Source organism: Procambarus clarkii, chromosome 55, assembly GCF_040958095.1.
Source record: "Procambarus clarkii isolate CNS0578487 chromosome 55, FALCON_Pclarkii_2.0, whole genome shotgun sequence".
NCBI lineage: Eukaryota > Metazoa > Arthropoda > Malacostraca > Decapoda > Cambaridae > Procambarus > Procambarus clarkii.
In genome coordinates this window covers 20,299,970-20,326,362 of record NC_091204.1, presented here as the reverse complement: position 1 = coordinate 20,326,362, position 26,393 = coordinate 20,299,970, and the positions used below count along the sequence as shown (strand labels likewise).

The window sequence follows — 26,393 nt, the reverse complement described above, 5'->3', positions numbered from 1 at the left end:
GCAGACTTGCCGTCTACAAATACTAACGGCACTATCGACCGTCCAAGTGGTTGGGCACCATTCCTTTCCCCCGTCCCATCCCAAAGCCTTATCCTGACCCCCCCCCCCCTTCCCTTTCCCAGTGCTATATAGTATGGCTTGGCACTATCCCCCCATCATTCCTTTTAAGTTTTTAATTTTGGTACTTGCGACACTGGCTAATTGGAAAGGAAGTCGGGCTACTAATGTTAACCGATTTTTTTTTTATAATGTAATGTATAAAAGTCCTATCCGCTTAGTTTCTTTTGCTATAAATATGTTCCAAGGCAACAATTTTCAAAGTCTTGATCCTGCCAATAAGCTAGTTTCATTTCTGAAACCAATCCTAAAGGATTTTTCAAGTATTAATTTACTACTTCAAAAAGATGAAGATTAGTGTAACCTTCACACTGACAAAACGTCACTCTTTGAATGCGCAGAAGAATCTATCATCCTCATCATGAAAAGCTTAGTTAGTTGCACTACAATTCCATATATTTGCGCCTGGAGAAAGTGGAATTTGGTAACGAATTTTCAACACTCCTAACCACTAAGTCTTATAACCAAGAAAAGTTTCAAAATATTTAAGATTCTATAATTTTTTTTTAGTGAAAGCTTGCAGAGCTGCTTTCTCGTATTCCAAGTAATGCTGAAACTTTCAAAAAAGGTGAAAAATCTTTCACTTGGCATATGTCTTAACCCCCCCTCACACAGCCACCAAAACTCGTTAGGTTGGTCAGCTAGTACCAAGCTTTTAAATTTAAAGCAGGTTGAGCCTACTGTTAACCATAAATTGGCCCAACATTTGTGAGGGACAAATTCCAACATCTGGATCGTCATTTTGGACTAAGGAAATAACTGGCAAGAACGCTGCTGGCGATCCCATACTAACCTCACCGAGTTTACATTTTAACTATATAGCTTACCAATCAATAATGCGCTTGTTGAAAGTATTTTCGAGAGTAACATCTGCGATAAAATAGACTTATCAATTTTTTGTGTACTTTAGCTTTTGACATCAATCTTTAGAGAAAAAAACTTTACTAATCATTTGAATCGCCCATGTCTATGCAAAATAGTCTGCAATATGCAAGAACGTGGTTGTGGAGGCAAACGAAGATCTTTATAATCAACTGAAAACGAAGAGGGACTATACCCCATTATGCTTCATACAGCAAATTGTTTACACATGTTAAGGTACATTGGGTTTACTGGAGAACACGGCATAGATATTCATATTTTTGTTAAGCCACTAACACGCGTAGGGTTTCGGGCAGGTCCTTATTATAACTAAATTAAATGGGTAATTTCTAGCAAAATTGAAAAATGTTAAGTAAAATGTTAATGTTGGTAAGCTATCCTTTTAAGCTATCCTTTGAAATATTAAAAAAAATTGAGCTACTTTTGTTACAAATTTGCTACTTTTAGACTGTTCGCCTTTCAGCAATTCTGTTCAGGTAACTGATGTTACGGACTTCAGACAAAATCTTACGAATTCCATCGCTGCAGCAAAAAAGCGACAACTACTCGGTAGAAGACCTACTTATGGAAGTTTTTGAGGTCCCCACAAAACAGCTCTGTGTAGCCAGACAAATCTGAAGACGTAGGAGGTCTACACCAACTCACCGGCTCCCCTAACTGGTACAGCCGGCCCCTCCGTGGCTGAAACCAACCATGAAGACCCCCCCCCCCGATCCGTTCACAGATCTAGTATCAGCAATTGGCATTTGCTCTAAAAAGCCTATTTACGGCCTATTCATGCCGTGCTACTTTGAACATTTTGTGCCAAGTAGCCGAATCTAAATAGGATAGCAGCCGGATTAGTCGTGGAGATGCAAGTCTCGCCCTAACCACATACTCAGACCTTGACAAAGCACCAAGGGCGCGAAAGACCATCTTTACAAAAGTCACAAATACAGAAGTGGGTTTTTAACTATAGTTCGTAGCTATTCTAGCAGCATTTGATTGCAGAACACTTAACAGGTCTGGCGAAATTCGTCCCCTGGTGTCCCATTGTCCTTGACCTATGGAAGACTCCTTGTCAAATGCTACTATATAGTAAATGCATTTGCATTAAGGGTTTATCCTCCCAATGACTGCACCAGTATAAATGTTGAGAAGCATTAATGTTTAAGAGGAAGTTTATCAATTGTTTGTTGCGCTGTGATGTAGATAGAGGAGCGGATACTAAATCAGCATATTAGAGGGAGACTTGCCGCACCGTAGGGCGGTATGTTGTGTTTATGGCGTCGGCTGATCCTTGGTGTAGTGACAAGGCATTTGTTTTCTGTGTTTAGCTGTTGGTGGCGCCAAGTATAAATTTGCCACGGGTCAGATGTGACCCAATTTGTTGGTCGACTGGAGATATTTAGCCAATGCTTTGACTTATTTTCCCTGTAACGAGAGGTCACCTCGTAATATGCACAATGGTAAAGGGTATTTTAAGTGCGATAAATACCGGTTTGAAATGTACTCTGGCACTGATGGCAGAGACTGAAGGAGATGGTGTTGGATTGTTTCGGGCACGACAGTGGAGGCAGAGTTCGTAATGTCTTAAGAACAGGAGCACACGCCAAACTGGCCTGTGCTTCCAGTTAGGCGTGTCCCAGCCTTAATCTGGTCATCGTTACATCAATTGCTCTGCTTTTATATCTAACGTGTTTAAGTTTCCATTTCTTTTTAATGGATCCGTAGTACAAAGGTGAGCATGAAGTTTTCCATTTCGTTACAAAATCTGTTGATACGTCCATTTATGACCGACATGCAATGGTTCTCTAGCTAGTAGTGCCTTAAGACTTACGACTATAATAAGACTAGGAAACTCTACTGACCGTAAATATATGGTATTGCAACCAGTCCTCTTAAAAATAACGTCACTTTTGACTCGTATTCGCGCTATGGTCAAATTTGGACGTACTTTTAAATGAAATCGACTCAGTGACGTACTGTTCCGTTTTAGTCGTCAGAGATAGACGTTAGATCTCTGACAAATCTCATGCCTCCGTAAGACAATGCTTTGACGACACCATTTTACCCTGCACGTGAAGTGGAGGAGAGAGGGGAGGGAATGAATATTAAATATTCCTTCCCAGGAAGGGGGGCGGGGGGGGGGGGGCTGGGTAGAGTTAGATATTTTAACCAACTAAATTTTACAAGAACGTTCCCTAAGTTCGAAAGCTATGAGCAGCTTTCTGCTATATTAGCAGCAGCCCATTCCATGCACCCGCCAAACCTGTTTTATGAATGGAAAAACGGGTTTTCATAAGACTCACCGATTTCGTTGCAACACTTCAGCAACAAGTGCATCACTAATTTTGTTCGAACCACAACGCTCTAAATGCTTCACCCACGTACTAAAAATAAAAATAAACGCTAACAGAACAAAAGCACGTAACCTAACCTATGCCTATATATTCACAATATGCTAAAATATTATTTATATTTGAGAATTCCCGTTTTGACTGAAGTGTTTTAAAATTTGAATGCGTCTGTGGGGTCGACCGCTGGATGTAATGTCTAGTTGATGACGGGTTGATTAGCAGACAAAGCCTATAAGGGTAAGGTTCATAAAGCTATGCTCCACACGCCATAACTGTAACGTTTTGAAAATCGGAGCCCACATAATCGGATGCAGCGGCTCCGAACGTTCTTTGACTGCTGGTTTTAAAGATTTTAACTTCTAACTATAGGTAGATTCTTGATTATATGCAACTACTCATTCACGTGTCTAACCTTAGATTTGAACCATCCAGCGAGCCCAAGGTTTTTTATCTTCTAACATTTTCCAATCTAATAGCATTTGCAGAGTCACTTGGCTCTACATTTATAGTTTAATGTTCTCTTGTTCAAGCTTTAATTTCAATCATACCTTTATTTATCTAGTCTGGAATTTGGAGCCTTGTCAACCTCTCAACTTTTCCTGGATAACTTGTTATATATGCGCCCCAGAGTAGTGCCATTCACCCTCCCCCCCCCTTGCCCTCTTAGGAGTATTATCATTGATGTATGAAAATGCATGAGTTTCGACCACGCTCACATCACCGAATCCATCTCTATCGCAACAGCCATTTGTCTTGTGGTGTACGTAAATCATGGTGGTTGTCGCTAACGTTCGTGTGGAAAGACAGTCGTGCAGCAGGCATGGTAAGCCACTCGTGGCTTGCCATGGTTACTCTTCCCTCATCAGTCTTGCATGTGACTGAACTGAACAGTGGCTTAGCCGCTGAATTGGACGACAGGGGGATTCAAATGGCCTGTGTGATGTATGGTTGAGCTTTTGCCTAGAGTTGTCGACCATCCTGCTTCCAGCGTGCACAAGATGCCTACACTTGTCCAGTTGGCTCAGTTCGGAGAAAAGGTGATTGTCTGTAAAATGATTTGTTTACTTGATATGCTTCAAAACGCCTTACACTCCTAAGGTGGGGATACAGCACTTCTAAAGATTTGCTTTAAAGCCTGCGTCTGGTAGTGTGCCAAAAGTGCTGTTAGTTCCTGTACACTGCCGTCTATACCATATCTTCTGCAAAGAACTGTTAATTATTCTATTGGTATTGTGGAGTCTTATTTGTGGACATCCAACATGTGGATGGTCACAGGAATTCATTACCAATTCACTCTTGCAAATCAATAAATTGCAAATACAGTAGTTTGAAAATGAAGAAAAATGAAAATTTAGAATTTGTTCCAACAGTAAGTTAAGGGTCCTCTGATAGGTTAGGTGGGCAGGAAATTGTTTCAAAACGGTATGAAAAACGTTATGGAAAGTTTCCTTTTCTAAGCTTGCCGAGTAAGCCGGACGACTCAAACGGAACAGTACGTCACTGAGTAGATTTCATTTCATATTACGTCCAAATTTGACCATAGCGCGAATACGAGTCAAGTGACGTTACTTTTAAGAGGACTGGTTGCAACACCATATATTCACGGTCAGTAGAGTTTCCTAAAGTCTTACTATATTCGTAAGTCTTAAGGCGCTACTAGCTAGAGAACCATTGCATGTCGGTCATCAATGGACGTATCAACAGATTTTGTAACGAAATGGAAAACTTCATGCTCACCTTTGTACTACGGATCCATTAAAAAGAAATGTTAACTTAAATACGTTAGATATAAAAGCAGAGAAATTGATGTAACGATGACCAGATTAAGGCTGGGACACGCCAAACTGGAAGCACAGGCCAGTTTGGCGTGTGCTTCTGTTCTTAAGACATTAACGAACTCTGCCTCCACTGTCGTGCCCAAAACAATCTAACACCATCTCCTTCAGTCTCTGCCATCAGTGCCAGAGTACATTTCAAACCAGTATTTATCGCACTTAAAATACCCTTTACCATAGTGCATATTACGAGGTGACCTCTCGTTACAGGGGAAAAAAAGTCAAAGCATTGGCTAAATATCTCCAGTCGACCAACAAATTGGGTCACATCTGACCCGTGGCAAATTTATACTTGGCGCCACCAACAGCTAAACACAGAAAACAAATGCCTTGTCACTACACCAAGGATCAGCCGACGCCATAAACACAACATACCGCCCTACGGTGCGGCAAGTCTCCCTCTAATATACTGATTTAGTATCCGCTCCTCTATCTACACCACAGCGCAACAAACAATTGAAAAACTTCCTCTTAAACATTAATGCTTCTCAACATTTATACTGGTGCAGTCATTGGGAGGGTGGTTATCCGGCCATTGAGTTGGTAATGTGTGACATGCTTCTTGTCCTGGTGGAGGCTGTGTATGGAGTTGAGCTTGTTACGGCCCACCGGGTGATTGTCAAGTTCGTGAGGGAGGAGGAGTATCGGGACTAACTCCGGCGGAACGAAGGGCGTTCGTTGCAGTTGCCGGATGGTGCCGGCTCCGTTACGATCTCGGACCGAAGTGGTGCCCTGACATAGGTCAGTGTGCATGGTGCGCCCCTGGAGTTCCCTGAAGACCTTCTCAGGCGCTTCTTCGGGAGGTATGGTGCCGTCATCAGTGCGGGTGAACAAGCTTTCCTCGAGGAAGTATGTTGGGAAGCAGACGAACGTCCGTACCTTAGGAATGCGCCTGCGGTCGGATATCCCATCTTCTGTCCGGCTGCTAGGTTACTACGTTCAGGTGTATTATGCCCGGCAGCCCTGTACTTTTTTCCGGTGTGGCCAGTTAGGGCATCAGGCTGCCGTGTGCTCCGAGGCCCCTGCTGCACCTGTTAACTTTTTTCGGGAAGAGGATTTCCCACCGCTCCCTCAGGACGTGGATTCCAGAGATGAGGGGCAGGTCCCATTCGCTGCTGATGCGGACCCCCCCCCCCCCCCTGCGTCACCCGCCGTGCCCCCGGTGGTTGTTGTCCCTCCTCCGAGTGTTCCGGTGGCTCCTGTCGCTGGTCACTTCGCTGTGCCAGTTGCTCCCGAGGGTCTTCCGGCTGGTCTCTGTGGGTCGTCTGCGTCTTCCTCGAATCCTGCTGCTGTGCCTGGTCCTGCACCCTCGCCAGGTGTCACCGCGGTGCTGGGTGTTAGGGGGGCTGCGGAGCGTCCTGTTGTGTGCGGCCTGGTTCCCCATGTGGTTGAGGCTGCTGCCGTACTGCGTCGGGCGTTGGTTCGCCCGGTTCGCGAGGCCCGTGGTTCTGGGTCCGCCTCCGGCTGCAAGGATGTGCGGCCAGTGCCCAAGCGTTCCAGGCGTTCTTCTACTGCTTGGGCTAATGCGGAGGATTACGACGCAGGTGGCGCTTCGGGAGATGATGTGGCGATTCCGGGTGCTTCGCGCTCTACGTCGCTGGTGGTGGCTGATGTACATGTGTCTGCTGTTTACAATGGGTGTGCGTCTGGTTTACCTCCTATTCTTTCTCCTGCAGAAGGTTTTACACAGTGGGAGGTGGTTGCTCCTACAGACGTGGGTGGTGTGGGTTTTGGTGCGAGCCGAGGCATCAAGCTGGTGCTGAAGAAGGATGCCAAGCGTGGGGGGTCCCACCAGGTACAACGTCCGGTGGTCGACGCGGGGCCCTGTGAGGCAGCCGAGGAGGCTCCCAGTGCGCTGCCCATTGCCCGGCCTCGTGGGAAGGAGCCTCTCCCTATCATCCTGGCCTCCGGAGTGGCGCATGATGATCAACATCCTTTGCGGTTTGACATTGATGACCGCGTGCGTCCGGTTCCGTGGTGCCCTTCTACCATCTGGATTCGACGGGCTCAGTATTTTAATTTGGGCGTGCCGGAGTCCATGCCTGATCCTCGTACAGTTCATACTGAACCTATTTCGGAGGACGCCATGTTACTTTGGGAGGCGTATTGTAATCGCTTCCCGGCGGCGGAGTGGCCGGATAAGTATGAGACATTTTAATAGTCTGTGCTTGGATTTGTGGTTTGTTTTGTAATGTGTTGTACCTATTGTGCACCCTTCAGGTCGGTGCTTTGTTGTATTTCTTATATTTCCGGTATTGTTTCATGTTTCTGTTCATGGTGGTTTATGTTTTAGGCCCTTCAGGCCGGTGTTTAGTGTGAAAAATTTTGTACAAGTTGTATTGTTTTGTTTTGTGTTTAAGTGTCTGGTTTGGTTTCATGATATACTTTGTTTTATTCTCGGTCCTTCAGGCCAGTGCATGTTTGTTGTTGTGTTTGTGCCTGTTTTGTTTTCAGGTGTGCGTGTTTTGCTTGTTTATTTTGTTAATTTTTTATTGAAAATTTGTTATTGTTTATTTTGGCCTAGCCCTTTGTTTATGGGGCGGGTGTTTTGGTGTGTGTTTTTTGTTCCTGTATTGTTTGTGCTGTGCGTTTGACCTGGTGTTTTTGTATTGCTTTACCTGTTGTACGTGTTTGTCCTCTGTTTTGTTTGGACTGTATTGTGTTTGTCCTCTGTTTTGTTTGGACTGTATTGTGTTTGTCCTGTTATGTTTCCTGTTATGCCTCTTGTTGTATGGTTTGTTTTTCTGGAGGTTTTGTTTTGTGATGTTACTGTGTTTGCTTGTTTGTCATTGTATTATGTTTTGTGCTTTGATATATGCTGTCATTTTCTATGCATTTCTCGTGTGTCTGCTTTGTTGTGCTATGCTGTCGGCCCTTCTGGCAGGTGGTCTATTGTTTTCCTTTGTTATGTATTTTGTATTTGTTTTTATTGTATTTAATTTGCATGCGTTGCATGTAAAAAAAAAATAAAAAAATTAAAAATGTGAGGTTTTCTGCTGGCCACAGAACCGAGGAAAGTATTTCGTCATTAATGTCGTAGCCTCTTTCATCCCAACCATTTGAGCCGTCACAGTGCCACCAGCATGCAGTTCAACTCAATTATCGCCCCGTTGCAAAATCGCTTATTCAGTGTGAACTTAGGCCAAGATGAAGGGCCACTAATTTAGATAGGAATCTGGAGTTTATACCCGTCTTGTTGACATGGGTACTGCCAAGGGCGAGCTCTTTAGTGGGGCGAGGCGGGCCACTGCCCTTGGGGGCAGTTTTCCGTTACGAGACACTAGCGATAAGACCAACAATGTATAATGACAATATATAGCCCTTGAAATAAAACATTAACTAGCTAATTTTTATTACAAGGCGTGAAGGATAGATGAATTTGTTAATGTAATATTCAGCGTTGAGGTCTGATAAATTAGTCCTGCCATCTAATACTTTTTGCGCTACCGCTCACAGGATGAGTATGGGGTGCATAAATAACTAGCCACCTCCAGCGACAACTATCAAATCAAAGGTAGCATGGCATGGGCTTATTTTTTATCAGTGAACAGTTTAAAAGTGAAACCACATTGAGAGCTAATAAACTAGATTAAGCGATTCACATGTACGAGTTAAAGCAAGAGTGTCAACTGGTTCAAGGAGGCACTTTCCTCCCTTACCTCGCCCCACGACAACAGGGATACGTCAAGAAACTTCAACTGCAATCACGTTATGAGAGACTTCCGCCAATTCACAGTATCTTCAAATCGAACAATTCCTACGATGGGCACATCCGTGTTCAAGTTGTGGAAATTTTCGTAACCGAGGGTTCGAGGCACGTAGGTTCAAGTATTTTCCAGCCCCATCATTTTAGAGAGTGATATTATGTTTTCACAAGTCTGAATTTTCTCTAAAGCCGTCTTAAAAAAACAACATGGTGCTACTTATTTAAGATTGATTTTTGCTGGCTGGTCGCCAGAGGCGGCGGACGTGCTCGGGTGTTGCTCCCCAGATGACAATCCACGTGTAGAGTCGGTGGTCGGGCGTCTCAACTGTGCCCTAATCGCAAAGCAAAAACGTGCCACACGGGTCATCTCTGCCTTTTCAGAAGCAGACGTTTTCAGCTCTTAGTTTTCGTCGCCGGTTTAAAAAGAGGGGGGGGGGGGGGGGAGAAAAAGGATACACAACACCAGGAAAGCGAAGTGTATTCTCAGCCAAGGATACACTACGGAGGAGATTAATCCGCAGATTCTCCATCTCCGCCCAGTGGGACTTTTGCAACTTCGCAAAACTGGAAGACTCCCGACCCCTAGTAGCAGAGCGAAGACTAAATTCATCGACGCATCCGACAGCCTAAACCCCGACCAGCAATGGAGGGATGTAAACATCAACGAGCTAAACAACGCAAAATTAATGAAAAAAATAATCATACGCTGAAGGCAGCCGCCTTCTTTCCCTCCTTTCCCCACTCTTTAGGAGGATGGGGGACCTAATTGCGTCCGATTGGAATAGATTTATCCATATCCGCCACCGGGAAGACCAACATTGAAGACTTAAGCTTCAACAAATATATAAAAAAAAAACGACTCCAGACAAGGGGACAGCTGTCCTCGTCCCGTCACCCCCCACACAAGACCCGGCCTCCCTGCCTAGCTGGCCTGGTTGTCGAGAGCCTCAGATCTACCATGCAACGGTGTTCAGCCCTGGCTCCATTCCTCCGTGTCCTCTCACCGGCTATTCTTCAGCTACACCCACTTCCCAGCTTACCCGAAGGGTATCTTTTCCTGTATCTCATACATACACCACGCCTATAACGTTCCCAATGTTCATTCCCAACAGTAGGAACACTGGAAACGTTCATTCCCAACACACATCTTCGCGTTTGGGGAAAGAGGGGGGGGGGGGGAGGGGGAAGATGTGTTCTCAAGCAATGAGGTCTTAAAATATTGGTACAGCATAATCATTTCTGCAACTTAATTATGCCATTAATTGCAATGTGGGGAGTCATCCTATTCACCATAACTTGCTCGACTGACCTCAACACAAACATCTTCACAAGACTACACTTCAAGCTATGAAAACTATATGCATCCAAAGTAATACTGTCACATGTTCCTTTCACAAAGATTACCATGCCCAATTTTGAAGTTTCAAGAATAGTCAGATACCATCTTTTCACACTAGCGACAATTTTTAGACACAGATTCCGTAGAATGTGGAATCAAACTACTAATGAACCAAAAGGCATGGAGAGTGCAGTGTCAGCGCCTGTTCGAAACTAACCACTGAGGCGGCTGGCACATTCTCTCCGGAAACTAAGGTGACACCCTCATTGGTGGGTCCAGATAAGCTCCAATTCTGGGAGGGAAAGTTGCCTAGGACATCCGATCCAGACACTGCCCTTTACCCCGACAGACAGACCTTCGGAAGCCACTAACATCACAAGATTCTAAATGCACAGAAGGATAGCATAATTTATACCATAAATAGTCTCCGTGGTGTAGTGGTAAGACACTCGCCTGGCGTTCCGCGAGCGCTATGTCATGGGTTCGTATCCTGGCCGGGGAGGATTTACTGGGCGCAATTCCTTAACTGTAGCCTCTGTTTAACGCAACAGTAAAATGTGTACTAGGATGAAAAAACGATTCTTCGCGGCAGGGGATCGTATTCCAGGGACCTGCCCGAAACGCTACGCGTACTAGTGGCTGCACAAGAATGTAATAACTCTTATATCTCAAAAAAAGAAAAAAATAATAATTTATGCTACTGGCCCCGACGGTATTACCATCGGTTTCCTTAAGGCGCTAAACACAAACGGCTATTAATGTATTGCGCGGTTTCGGTTTTGTTACTGAAATCATCTATATATATATATATATATATTGCGCGGTTTAAGGGGGCTATAACTTCGAAAAATCTTAAATACTGAAATTTATAAAAGTACTACATGGTTCTGGCAACGCCGTGGTACAAACTGCATCTTATGAAAACGTTATGGTCAATTTTTCAGCCGCCATTGTCCCCAATGTGGTCCCAGCAGCTCTGATGCGCAGAAGGGCGAACATAAAATTCAGGTATACGACCTTCGTGGGCGATGGCGACTAGCATATAAAATGTGGAATGAACAATGGTGCTGGACCATGTGGAGAAGAAAATGTGGAAAAAGCCGAGTGTATAAATCACTTTAGCAAGAGACTTGCAACACAGCTACGCAACTTGCAGGAGTTAGCTGTCTAAGTGAAAGAGTCAAAAAGGAAGACGAATGCCACGGGTCAAAGGAAAAGGAAAACTGATACCATTCTGAAGTCAGGTACACTTCAAAGTCATCAGGGACAACACTGACTGGAAAAAAGTTAGGGATGCCTGCCTGCCCTGACTGTTCCGTGCAACGTCCACTGATGAAAAGCCAGTGCACGTGCTCTGGCCTAAAAGCAAAGACATTGCATTTCTACCAAGACATTGTAAATAGGAAGACTCCACGATAACAAGATGGTTGTACATTTTCAGCTACCGAGCAAGCAAATGGCTGAAGTCTAGAAGATCTAATACAACTTTTGTAGTGAAAGAAAACCATGGAGGTGTCTGGAGGAAAGATTCAGAATCCAAATTAGTCTACACCACCGAGTTTGAAAACTCCCCCAACCAAACATTTGTTCGTCGTGCAATGGTCGACTTCATCATACAGTCAAGGCCATCAATTACAACGCCTAGTATTTGATGGGATCTGACCAGCCTCCTTGGTCTACCTCAATGATATCCCAGATTGGTACTTCAACATGAACAAGTTTATGCAGCAATCAACAACAAACACCGCCAAGCCGTGGAAGGCTCCTGAGGATCCTGGCTATGGGGCTGGTGCCTATTAGTCTGCAATATTAGTCCTCATGGTGCCACACTGAGGACCCACATTGACCAATTCTAATAGGTTTACATTATGTTTTATAGTACGTTTTAGAGTTATATTTTGATTACAAAAATTAAAATTTAAATCTAGAAACTTTCATGGAACTTTCACACCTTGCGTCAAAATCTCAAACCAACTGAATCTTATGCCTTTACTCATGACTGCAGTTAGGTACTGGTAGAACAGGTTGTGTATGTGCAGTATATAAAGGGAACGAAATGATCATATCTAGTACACAGATTGAACTGGGCAAGCACGACAGTTATTGGGTATATCTAGCTACCGAGTACCTTAAGCTCAACGGTGGTGGAGCGATATTCTGGAGTGCTCTGCAGTCCTTAAATATCCTATCGCTGTGTGTCTGAAGTAGCTTTTAATATATTAATAAGTAATTTTTCCCCAATGATAACTTATAAAATTTGTGTAGATCCCATCCCATGTTGGAGTTGGAAAACATGACTTTGTAGATCGATTGGCTATGATGCTTGCAGGAATGAAGGCATTGATTACGACTTAGGATTATCTAATGCAATTATTAGAAACAAAAGAAATTCAGATTTAGAAGTCCTAAGAAATGACCAGACCTCTGAAAGCTGCAGTATTAAAAGCTATGACAACTTTTGTAATAGGTATTTGTATGGTCAGCACAGTAACCGAAGCAGGCAGCGAGACAGTCAATGAACGAATTCTCCCTGGCTATAGGCACATCTTGCAGGATAGTGAGGCTGAGCCACCACCAGAATATTTATTGTAAACTGATAAACCTTTAATGCATTCACTAGAACACTTCTCGAATGTGAAACTAAAAAAAAACAACCTCCTGGCCTATTGTGTAACCAAAACACTTTCATTAACTCTGCTGTTCTTTACGACATCCTAACAATTTATCGAAAATTTGCTTGTTCATTTTAAAGAAAGAAAATTTATGTACATTAATCTAAGCTGCATCACTTCTAAACCCATCCCTGCCCTTGTGTGGCAGTGCACAACATTATTTTCACAAACATTAGAACATCGATTGTAACCATGATATACATGTACTTCAGCCCACAGTTCAGACTTAATCTTGTCTATGACCTTCTGTCCTGTGTGACAGTAAATACCAGCATTATTCTCCACTTTTAATAAGACTTTACATTCTCAGATTAGGCAAAATTTTAATTTTGTCAGATGTTAATAAATAACCTTACTGGACGCATGCCTATATGTAGGCGTGGCAATTTCCAAAAAAATCTACCAACCTCAGGTGGCATAATCTTAAACTTCATTTTGTTCAAGTAATTAATTTACAACAAGGTGACTATTCTATTTTACATATACTATTGTGACGGTAATCTCTTTCAAGAGATTTAGCCTCCTCCTTCCTACATAGCATTACTTCTATACTTCTGCAACATTATGATACCACATTCAAGAATAGTATACAAGTGGAATAACAAACGTCTACAGGGTGTACACTACCCTACTCACTCATCCCCCCCCCCCCCCCACTGTCGGTGCACCACCTCGTCGATCACTAAATGACCATCAAACCAACACTCCCCATTAATGAATCGGCAACTTCACGCGACTCCAGCACCATCTGCATCATTATATATAGTCTCGCATGAGCAGTTTGCCTCAATATTCTTGTGCTCTCGAGCTGACGCTTCTATCTAAGCATACGTCCTGTATATTAGTAGAAGTTTCAGCCAGCCCACTATTCTCAGCACCTTCTTACCTTTAACTAATTTGTCTTGCTTATTGTAGAGTAACGTAAACATTTTATTTTATACTGCGTTTTGTCTGTTTATATTTTGATCCGCACTGTACATAGCCAAGGGATTTTCTTTAATTTACTTTAAACAAAATAAAGTTCATTATTTATAAGATTTTTTTGCGTGTTTTTTCCTTTCACTTTACAACAGGAGACAACCGCCAAGCAGTCAACCTTTTTTTTTTTTAATGTGATTGGCATTTAAACCAGCCATAGAGAAGACTGCCTTAACACCTACATTTCTCGTCAACTGAAATTTATAAAAGTACTACATGGTTCTGACAACGCCGTGGTACAAACTATCTTATGAAAACGTTGTTATGGTCAATTTTTCAGCCGCCATTGTCCCCAATGTGGTCCCAGCAGCTCTGATGCACAGAAGGGCGAGCATAAAATTCAAGTATATGACCGTCGTGGGCAATAGTGACTCGTGCAAAAAAAAAAAAATTGTGGAAAGAAGAACGGTGCTGGACCATGTGGAGAAGAAAATGTGGAAAAGACCATGTGTATAAATCACTTTAGCAAGAGACTTGCAACACAGCTACGCAACTCGCCGAAGTCAGCTGTCGAAGTGAAGGAGTCAAAAGGTAACACGAATGCCACTGGTCAAAGGAGAAGGAAAACTGACAATGCCATTCTGAAGTCGTCAGGTACACTTCAAAGCCATCAGGGACAACACTGACTGGAAACAAATGAGATGCTTGCCTGTCCTGACTGTTCCATGCAACGTCCACTGATGAGAAGCCAGTGCACGTGCACCGCCCTAAAATCAAAGACATGGAATTTCTACAAAGACATTGCAAATGGGAAGACGCCACGATAAGACTGTTGTATATTTCCAGAAACCGAGCAAGCATATGACTTAAGTCTGGAAGATCTACTACAACCTTGTAGTGAAAAAAATGAGGTGTTTGGAGGGACGATTCAGAATTCAAATTAGCCTACACCAAGTTTGGAAACTCCCCCCCCCCTCCCCTCTCACCGGGGGGGGGGGGAGTAAACGAGAAGTGGCCTCGACTTTGCCACGCCACAAGGGCCGCTAGGGGTCGCCAAGGTGCCAGCGGCATGTGTGATACATGAAGGAAACCTGGCACCCTTGGGCATATCTCACAAGCATGCCCAAGGACGCATGGAGCACGGGTGGTACGTCATGACGACATCACCCGGTTCGTAGCTGGTCGTCTGAGACAGCGAGGGAATGAGGTGGTGAGGGAGGTGCAGTTACCCGATGGTGGGACCTTTTGCAAGCCAGACATCATTGCTTGCAATAGTAACGAGGCCATAATCCTAGACACCCAGGTCTCGGCTGACGGCTTTCCATTCTCTCGGCCACACCATAGCAAATGTGACCGGTATGGCACCCCCGAGATCCTTCAATGGGTCAGGGATTACACCGGTGGTAATGCAGTCTCTGTCCCTTCAATTACCTTGAATTGGAGAGGCGGGTTCAGCATTTAGAGTGCCCGTGTTAAGAGGCTTGACCAACGGAGATTTGGAGATCTGCTCCGTAAAAGCCCTAACCTGGACGTACGCGATTTATCGTATGTGGTCCAAGAGCACGGGAAGAGGTTGATAATGATCACCCCTGGACATGGGGCACAAGGGAAGTCCACCCGACACCCAGAAGCAACTAGGGTGAGTGGACTCTGGCTTAGTTTACCGGACGTTATCTTGGGGTACCACTTCTCCAGTGGCTGATTTAGGAGATGGTGGGTGGCTTGACCGAACCCGTGAGAGGAGAAGCTACGGTTGGAGGGACACATGCGTGCATGTTCTCTGCCTTTCCGGAGACTTGTTTCAAGCCAGGCATGTCCTCCCTGTGATATCTTTTCCATGCACGTATGCCATTAGAAGGTGATCGTCTCCTAAGGAGAGACTATTCATTCAGTGACATTCCTATTTTATTTTTTTTCCATATATTTTAATGTACATCTTTTTATGCATCTCCAGGTACATTTTTCTTTGTTTTGTACACAGTAGGCCACAACATTTAGTTTAGTTGTAATGTGTTTTTAGGGCAACTGCTGCGGGGCCTCGCGGCCCATGCCTTGTGGCCGAGTCGTGGGGCTCTATAGCTAGATCAAAACCCTTTCCCCCCCCCAAAAGTGGCAAGGGGACAATAACATACCCGATTGGTACTTCAACATGAACAAGTTTATGCAGCAATCAATGTGACGCACCACCAAGCCGAGGAAGGCTCTTGAAGCTGACCCTATCTATTGGCAGGTGCCTATTAGTGTCATTGCAACATCAGTTCCCAAGGTGACACACCGAGGACCCATCGCCGGTCCTCATTTCGCCGATGGGTCCGAAATTTTCGAATCTATTCTAATAGGTTTGTATTTTGTTTTATAGTACGTTTGAGTTATATTTTCATTACATAAATTTAAAAAAATTAATCAGGCGACTTATGGAACTTTCACACCTTGCTTCAACATCTCAAACCAACCGATTCCTGTGCCTTTACTCATGGCTCTGCAGTTAGGCACTGGTAGAGCAGATTGTGGAAGTGCAGTATATAAACGGAATGAAATGATCATGTCTAGTACTGTGGGACATTTGGGTTTGATTCCGATTAATTAAAAATTAAAATAGTAAATTAAATTACGAAGGACCACCCGCTTTTAAAGAGGGAAACTGAGAATTTCAGATCATTAGATAAAATTCTAGAGAAAACCAGTGACTATGGATATAACTAGAAAGTATGATCATAAGAATAATTAATGGGCTGTATTATTAAAGAAAAACTTCAAACACCTACATTGGGGGGTTATTACTGGAGGTCAGTACGTCCAGGAATCAGTGTGGTTCGTTCACTAATTCAATTAATAATAATCTAATCCTATAAATAATGCTGAATATAATATTATTCATATAAAGAAGAACATGAATATGAGCATAGTAATGAGTTACAGTAATCACACATTAATATTAAACATTCTGAATGTATCAAATTGCAAGAATGTGGATAAAAAGAAATAAGCCTTAGCTGGTAGTAGTTTCCTTTAGATAGCCATGGAAGTCCTCTTAATCTCCAAGTCTGGTACACTGACGAATGGCACGGTTAACATGGAGAAGACAGCATGAGGAATTCGTCTCTCGAGCTGCAAGATAAATAACTACCAGTAGCAATTGATTTAACTACTCAATTCATATTCAAGATTATTAATATCTACAGATGGAATTCTAATCACCTGTTATTAGGTGTTATCTCGCCGCGTGGCGAACAATCACCCCGCTATAATTGAACCTGTAAATGATGCATCAAATAAAGGGTACTTAGCTGTGGGCACTGTATAAGTATTAAGATTGCCGTAATTTCGCATCCCAGGCTCCGGTGAACCTATCCTGGATTGATGCGTTTCAAGCTGGCTGATCACGTGTCGTCAGGAACCAAGTCTAGGGGTCCCTCATTTAACACCAGCACTAGTTGAAGATATTATCTGCAAGGTCGTTCACGCCTCACAGTGGCGGCTTTCATCTGCGGATGAATAACACCTGCCCGATTTGCTGGGCAATGGCGTCGTTTATGAGTACGGTAAGCACAGTTTTGCCTCCTTCCGGCTCTGCACGTGTCCGCGTACCGACTGTGGGGGATGGCGTCCCTCCAACCCACGCCGAGTCGACGTTCATAACACAAATTATTGTCTTGAACATTAATATTTCTCGCATTCGCGCTTGAAACTCTAAAGACTGGACGGGTTTATTATTTAGAGGAACGAAATATTATTATTTAACGATTTAAGAATAGTAAATATATAAGGGAGAGGAATTAATGTCTCCCCATGGCATTCATTGATGACGTTAACTATCGCGAGGTAGACGCTATGATTCTAACGCTCTATTCGGCTTTTAGTTAGAGAACAATTCGTCTGCAATCAGTTGTCATACAGAATGCTTTAATTATGGAGAATCTTATTTAATTCTCACACAAATGGAATATAATGTGTTTTACTGTAAAGAAATCTGACGCAATACTGGCATCAGGTGACGTGAGAACTCTAGCCTAATGCACAGATGAATTATTAGTACAGGAGAATTCTACGAGTTGTTAATTTCACTTACTACAATATTAATATGGTTAGTAATAAGTAATGAGAATACAACAATGCTGTATTCGATGTTGGAAATATCCAACATAACTCCGGGGGGGGGGGGGGGGGAATCCCAGGGTCGCAGTGTACTGTGTTGTACTGACCTATCCCGAAGTGATATTAGGATTAATACATTAGTATGTTAGTATGTTAGTACACACATAACGAACGTCCCGGATTTATCAAGGACTTACAAGAACTTGAGTCTTGCTATTTACATGTCAAATGAAACATGTTGCTTATAGCCTACACAATATTTATAAATTTCAACTCTCCCAATTTAAACTAACAGAATCTACGGTGATGCGATATCCTGGTCATAGTGACGTGTAATGTTTTGTTACGTGGTAACACATCGTAGTATCATCACAGTTTTCTAAGTGGGAAGTGAAGGAAATTATTCTTCTTCAGAGTTGTAATAGGCTTGCAGTTTCCCTTGGTGGAAACATGTAGTAAATATTGAAACATTAAATGATTAAGTTATCGGTAATCAGGAACACACTAACGCTCACAAACTCAACAACTAGGGTCGCAGTGACATGTAATGGTGTATTACGTAGCTGCTGAATCGTAGGTAAACTCAGAATAAGTTCCTAAGAACTGATAACACTATTGTATGACTATACAGTAAAGTATTATTAGTCATTTAAGATCAAGGAGACTATGACACTACAGTAAGGTCACTGTCTAGGGTCGCTGTGACTTGTAACTATTGAGTTACTAGACAATAACATCACGCAGCATCACGATCACCTCAAATTCAAATGAGGAAATTGAATTAGATGTGCACTGCCGTGCAGTAGTCATGCTGACTGATGGTACAATTAATTTGCTAACTAGCTAAAATAATAGAAAAGTAGAGAACTGAAAAGTTTATTCATTAAAATCAAGGAAAATTCTGAGTCGACAGTGAGATTAGTAGCCTAGTCATTCTGACTTATGAGCTAATTAAATGGCAGCTCATAGGCTTGACACTGTAAACTGGTTAGTACGAAATCACCTTTACATGAATTGGAGTTTATTAAATCAGTCTCTATAAGTATAGTCAACTGTAATTAATGGCGAGTACAGATTAGGCTAGTACTCAGTTGACACTACTAAAGTCCCTAAACCTACCTAAATAAATGGTTTGAATTTCTAACCTACCTAAGTAAGGGACTAAGCTAATTGTGAGCAAAAATGTACTCTAATTAACATTGTGAGCAGTATTGAGCTCATTAACAAGTCGAGCTATATTGAACTCGTGAACATGGTGAGCTACATTGAGCTCTTCAGCTGTGCTGACAGGGTGAGTTACAGGGAACTCGTCAACAGTGTTGACAGGGTGAGCTACAGTGAGCTCGTTAGCTAGTGCTAACAGGGTGAGTTGCAGTGAACTCGTCAACAGTGTTGACAGGGTGAGCTCGTTAGCTAGTGCTAACAGGGTGAGCTACATGGAGCTCGTTAACAGTTAACAGGGTGAGTTCAGTGAACTCGTCAACAGTGTTGACAGGGTGAGCTGCATTGAGCTCGTCAGCAGTGCTGACAGGGTGAGCTACATGGAGCTCGTTAACAGTTAACAGGGTGAGTTCAGTGAACTCGAATTAACGGGGTGGAGTTTTGTCATTCAGTTATCATGGCGAGCAATATTAAGCTCGTGCGCATGGTGAACGAGCACTCATATTATTACGTTAATTCTAAGGTGAGCTATGTTAAGCTCATGAAGCATGTTAATTAACAATGCTAATGTTTAACGATAATGCATTAAACATATTAGTTCTCTGGAAATTCACTTACATATTAGTAAGTTTGCAAGTTTGTTCGTGCTGCGCTCCTACACTAAATAAGCAGAAACGAAAGAAAACAACTCAAACAATTAATGCAAGTATTTATCACTAATTCTTAGTGCAGAAAACATGGTATTAAGAAGGTTTTCTTGGCAAACCTTTAAGCGCAAGTATAGTGGACCAGTGGTCCTAGTGAATTTTATCACTAAATTCAGGAAATGCCAGTGGCATTGAGTGCTAGATTCTCTAGCCTAACATTATTAATTCCTAGGGAGTACTAGATTCTCTAGCCTAACATTACAATTTAACTAGGAAGACTGAGTGTGGTCAACTACTACTTGCCGAGAATAATTCTAGGTCTGCATTGAACTCAATGGCTTGGTCGCTGTGACTTGTACTTGTTTGAATACGGACCATTGGTTATCACTGAGAGCTATGAAACATCTCGGCGAGTATCAATTGCACTACATTCAATCTGAGTTTATTACTCAGCTGTGTTTCTCCCTTTAGCTTGCTGCTGGAGAATTAATTTACTGCTGACTAATTTATTATTGTTAGCAGGTTTAGGCTTGTTCACATTCAGAACTTTACCAGTAAGTAGCCTCCTGCAGATTGGAGCATATTCATTCCCAATCGTATAACATGTCCAGTTATGAACTGGTAATAGTAGTCGGCTCCTACTAGTACATCTACATTGTTAAGGCGGTCAGACATTAACTTGTTGTCAGCCAAATTAATTTCACGTTCCTGCAGGAAGTGGGCTGTGTACCCCAGACCCTTAATATTTAAGTCTAAAGGTATTTGATCTACAACAATGGCTTGGACAGCCTTGGCTTGACTACCTAGTCGTACAAGCGGTTGAACTACTGTGTATTCATGGGTTCCTCGATTTATCATGAACCCTGACAAGTTTAATTTTACCGGTCCTATTGGTTGTAAATTAAGTGCCTCTGCTGCCCTTTGAGTAATGAAAGTTCTCTGGGAACCTTGATCAAATAGTCCACGTATGGTGATCTTGGCTCCTCTGTTCTTCACTTGAAGTTGGGCAGTAGGCAAAGCAGCATCCACTTGAGATGCTTGTGAAGTTACGCTGTACACATCTCGCACCTTGCAGCACTGTACTGGTGTAGATTTTCTACGTCCTATTCTAGGGTTGACATAATTAGTACTAACTAATTTGCACAGTGCAGCATGATGCTTGCCCCTTCTACACCTATTGCAGGTGTTCAGTGGGGTGTCACAGCTGTTAACATTATGTGGTTTGAGACACCTAGTACACTTGTGTAACCGTTTGAGTCGTCTGACTCTTGTGTCTCTATTAGGATAATTAGTACATTTGTACAGAGAATGTTTTTGGTTGCAAAACAAGCATATTCCCCATCCTACAGATCGTTTAGGTGTTACCGGTTTAGGTAAAACAGTATTTGCAGGTTGTGATGGTTTTGCTGCTTGCATTTGCTTGTTATTTATTCTCTTGTGAGTACTTGGTGTACTCTGGGGAACCATTAACAGGCTCTTGGGGGTGCTCTTTTGACTACTAGGTCTCTTAGGAGCACCTGTGGGACTCTTAGGCCTCACTGATGAATCAGTGTTTGACTGATTTTGGTTACATCGAGTATTAGCACCTTGGTTACCTAGTGACAGTGTCACTTTAGGAGTTTCAGGCAAGGAAACTGATGTAGGTACAGTTTTGGTGCATTCAGATTTAGCATTAATTGTCTGGTCTGCTGTATGATTGCTCATATTACGCAAACCTGTAAATATATCCTGCATTGACAGGGTATTACCATTCTGGCATACATATAATTTATTAAGTGTGTCACCAGACAATTTTCTTTGGATGATAATTTTAGTCATCCACTCAGTAGTTCGGTGATCCACCTCTTTACTGAAAGAATTTATCAGTGACTCAAGCTGAAAACAAAGCTTGTAAAGAGTTAACTGATTGTTCTGGTGAAGATAAATTTAATAATTGGTGTACAAGGTTTATAATAGTCTTCTCATTGTTAGCACTTACTTTAGAAGGCTGTTGTGAGCAATTGTGACCATTACTTGTGTTGCTTAAGGCTTCTTGCTTAGCCTCAGCTTTAATTACAGCTTCGGCTGCTGCTGCAGTATTAGCTTTATCATTTTCTGGTTCAGATTCACTGATTATTGCAGCTTCACTTGTTTCTCTGGGTTCTGGTGATAAGCTAGTTAATTCAGTAGCATTATGTATCGAACTTATAGAATCCAGGGAACATTGAGAAGTGTGGTCTGAAATTTGATCAGACTCTGTAAACAAATCATCACATGAAGCTGTATTAGATGAGAGGTTAGAAAATGAAGGTTGAACTTCAGTTGTTGATCCTGTATAGTGATCAGTATTGATTAGAGGATTCTCCTCGTCTTGATTTAGCTCAAGTATTTCATCTGAGCTGAGTGTTAGCTTGGATACAGGTCTATTAATGATCTGATCCACCCACTCGGGAATATCTTGTCTCGCAAGCACCTCCTTGTATCGGTCTAAACTGGTTTGAACAGAATGTTCATAGTTATCGAGATCAGATTCTGTTAGACGTAAGTGGTCTGAGACGGTATGACCGGCCTGGAGTAAATTCCTGTGGGTCTCGATTACAGTCTTGATAGTCATATTTTTGGGTGGCGATCCTTATGGAACTTGCTAGTCTATAGACGTCACCTGGGTCAGTTTCGACACAGAAATGACATTTCGTAAGCAGTTTTCCTAAAGGACCTTGAAGAGCTGTCAAGAATCTTGCGTTCCTTTCTAAAGGATTCATTCTTGCGGTAATTGAGCCTGATAGGGCTTATGTAGCTAGTGGTATAGCTATAGTCTGCTCCTTGATGCAGAGCAGGTATAATGATTTATAGCCTGATAGGGCTTATGTAGCTAGTAGTATAGCTATAGTCTGCTCCTTGATGCAGAGCAGGTATAATTATTGATAGCCTAATGTTTCTTGAGGCTGGTTGTAATTTACCTCATTTAAAGGTTAGCTACCTACCTAATAATAAGCAACTAAGATTTGAGTGGTACCTTGGTCTCACTACAGGTGTTCCTCAGCTTAGCTCTTCTAAATCAGCCTCGGATGGGTAGTGGACTTACAGTAACACTCAAAGACATATAGAAATATGCAATAAAATAATTACACAATAAATGGTTAATCCCACCCTTGATAGGGTCAGCACAAAGGAATAATATATGTGTCACTAACTAGCTCAAGCCTAGTCGTGAGAATTTCTACTTGAGAAACTACAACTATATTTAGTCTGTGCTTGTGCCAGATTCAACACAATCACAGCCTAAATTGCTACCTAATGAAGGTTGGCAAAGATTATATTATGGTGCAGTAATGTGCAAATAATTTTGCTGTGTTTTTGGGTTTTGTATTTTATATAATATACACTTGTGTAATTATGTGTATAAGAAATTAAATGAACACAAAGAATTAATTGTGTTTGGCAAGTATTCTACTGTCGTAAATATTACTTAACTCCTGAATGTACTCCTAATTGTGGAATAAAATGTTATCAGAGTTAGTAATGATTAACTAATATGAGATCAGTAATTTATATTAGTATACTGGATCCCTAAATGTTAATGATCCACTGACTTGAGTGAATCGGTAATTTTAACATGAATTCAGGCTATAATGGACAGTCTGCTGACAGCCATATATTGAAACATTGGTATAGCCTAAATGGTTAACACTTAATTGGTGTTGGTGATTAATATAAGGTTATGAGCTGTTGCTCTTGGTGACCTAAGGGTTCTACTTCATTATGAAGTGTAGGTCTAAATGTTGTGGGTAATTAGTTATGACCCACTAAAGCTACGTATAAGGTAGCTATGTTAGTGTGATCTAGACTAACTGATGTGTTACACTGTTAGTTGACAATTAAATAGTTAGTCTAGCTTCTATCACACAAGGATTAGTTATTAATGGTTAATATTTTAATTATAAATTTAATGCCTATCCGGTTCGAAGGACCATAATGTGGGATATTTGGGTTTGATTCTGATTAATTAATAATTAAAATAGTAAATTAAATTACGAAGGACCACCCGCTTTTAAAGTAAAGAGGGAAACTGAGAATTTCAGATCATTAGATAAAATTCTAGAGAAAACCAGTGACTATGGATATAACTAGAAAGTATGATCATAAGAATAATTAATGGGCTGTATTATTAAAGAAACAAACTTCAAACACCTACATTGGGGGGTTATTACTGGAGGTCAGTACGTCCAGGAATCAGTGTGGTTCGTTCACTAATTCAATTAATAATAATCTAATCCTATAAATAATGCTGAATATAATATTATTCATATAAAGAAGAACATGAATATGAGCATAGTAATGAGTTACAGTAATCACACATTAATATTAAACATTCTGAATGTATCAAATTGCAAGAATGTGGATAAAAAGAAATAAGCCTTAGCTGGTAGTAGATTCCTTTAGATAACCATGGAAGTCCTCTTAATCTCCAAGTCTGGTACACTGACGAATGGCACGGTTAACATGGAGAAGACAGCATGAGGAATTCGTCTCTCGAGCTGCAAGATAAATAACTACCAGTAGCAATTGATTTAACTACTCAATTCATATTCAAGATTATTAATATCTACAGATGGAATTCTAATCACCTGTTATTAGGTGTTATCTCGCCGCGTGGCGAACAATCACCCCGCTATTATTGAACCTGTAAATGATGCATCAATAAAGGGTACTTAGCTGTGGGCACTGTATAAGTATTAAGATTGCAGTAATTTCGCATCCCAGGCTCCGGTGAACCTATCCTGGATTGATGCGTTTCAAGCTGGCTGATCACGTGTCGTCAGGAACCAAGTCTAGGGGTCCCTCATTTAACACCAGCACTAGTTGAAGATATTATCTGCAAGGTCGTTCACGCCTCACAGTGGCGGCTTTCATCTGCGGATGAATAACACCTGCCCGATTTGCTGGGCAATGGCGTCGTTTATGAGTACGGCAAGCACAGTTTTGCCTCCTTCCGGCTCTGCACGTGTCCGCGTAAAGACTGTGGGGGATGGCGTCCCTCCAACCCATGCCGAGTCGACGTTCATAACACAAATTATTGTCTTGAACATTAATATTTCTTGCATTCGCGCTTGAAACTCTAAAGACTGGACGGGTTTATTATTTAGAGGAACGAAATATTATTATTTAACGATTTAAGAATAGTAAATATATAAGGGAGAGGAATTAATGTCTCCCCATGGCATTCATTGATGACGTTAACTATCGCGAGGTAGACGCTATGATTCTAACGCTCTATTCGGCTTTTAGTTAGAGAACAATTCGTCTGCAATCAGTTGTCATACAGAATGCTTTAATTATGGATAATCTTATTTAATTCTCACACAAATGGAATATAATGTGTTTTACTGTAAAGAAATCTGATTCAATACTGGCGTCAGGTGACGTGAGAACTCTAGCCTAATGCACAGATGAATTATTAGTACAGGAGAATTCTACGAGTTGTTAATTTCACTTACTACAATATTAATATGGTTAGTAATAAGTAATGAGAATACAACAATGCTGTATTCGATGTTGGAAATATCCAACAAGTACACTGATTGAACAACTGGGCAAGCACGACAGAGCTATTGAGTACATCTAGGCACACTGAGTATCTTAAGCTCAATGGTAATGGAATGATAGTGATAAAGTTCTCTGCAGCCCTTAAATAACCTATCGCAATATATATCTGAAGTAGCTTTTAATATATTAATGTAATTTTTCCCCCCAATGATAACTTATAATTTGTGTAGATCCCATCTCATGTTGGAGTTGGAAAACATGACTAGATCGATTGGCTATGATTCTTGCAGGAATGAAGGCATTGCCTATGACTTTGGATTATCTAATGCAATTCTTAAAAACATACAAGAAATTCAGATTTAGAAGTCCAAAGAAATGACCAGACCTCTAAAAGCTGCATTATTATTAGCTATGAAAACTTTTGTAATAGGTATTTGTATGGTCAGCACAGTAACCGGACCAGGCAATGTGGTAGTCTATACACGAATTCTACCTGGTTATAAACAAATATGGCAAGTTAGTAACGCTGAGCCACAACCAGAGTATTCAGATTGTAAATTGTGATAAACCGTTAATGCATTCACTAGAACACTATTGTTGAATGTGAAACGGTAAAGAAACTTTAAACCTCCTAGCCTATTGTACCACCAACTATTTCATAGACTTGTTCTGGACGACATCCTAACAATTTATCCAAAATTTGTTTGTCCATTTTAAGGAAAAACAAAATTTCTTCGAAGCTGCATCACTTAAAACCATCCCTGCCCTTGTGTGGCATTGCACAATAGAATTTTTTTCACATTCATACATTAAAACATTGATTGTAACCGATATACATGTACTTCAGCCTACAGTTTAGACCTATTGCCTTGCGTGTGACCCTCTGTCCTGTGATAGAGAATACCAGCATTATCCTCACTTCAATAAGACTGAAAATTACAATTTTGCCTAATCTGACGATTTCAATAAAAGATGTTAATAAATAACCTTACTGGACGCATGCCTATATGTAGGTGTTGCAATTTCGAAAGACATCTTTATCAACCTCTGCTACAGGTGACAATATTTAAACCATTTTGTTCAAGTAATTTACAACTACAAGGCGACTACTACTATTCTATTTACATGAAACTTACACCTTATATGTATAGTTTAT

At 41.7% G+C, this 26,393-nt stretch overlaps 2 long non-coding RNA genes across 9 annotated transcripts in view; one reads left to right on the top strand and one right to left on the bottom strand.

Moving 5' to 3' along the window:
- LOC138352909 (uncharacterized) overlaps positions 1-26,393 on the top strand; it is a 421,267-nt gene that overhangs the window by 115,307 nt on the left and 279,567 nt on the right. The gene's annotated exons all lie outside the window — the stretch shown is intronic.
- LOC123754981 (uncharacterized) overlaps positions 1-26,393 on the bottom strand; it is a 372,841-nt gene that overhangs the window by 322,501 nt on the left and 23,947 nt on the right. The window lies entirely within an intron of this gene.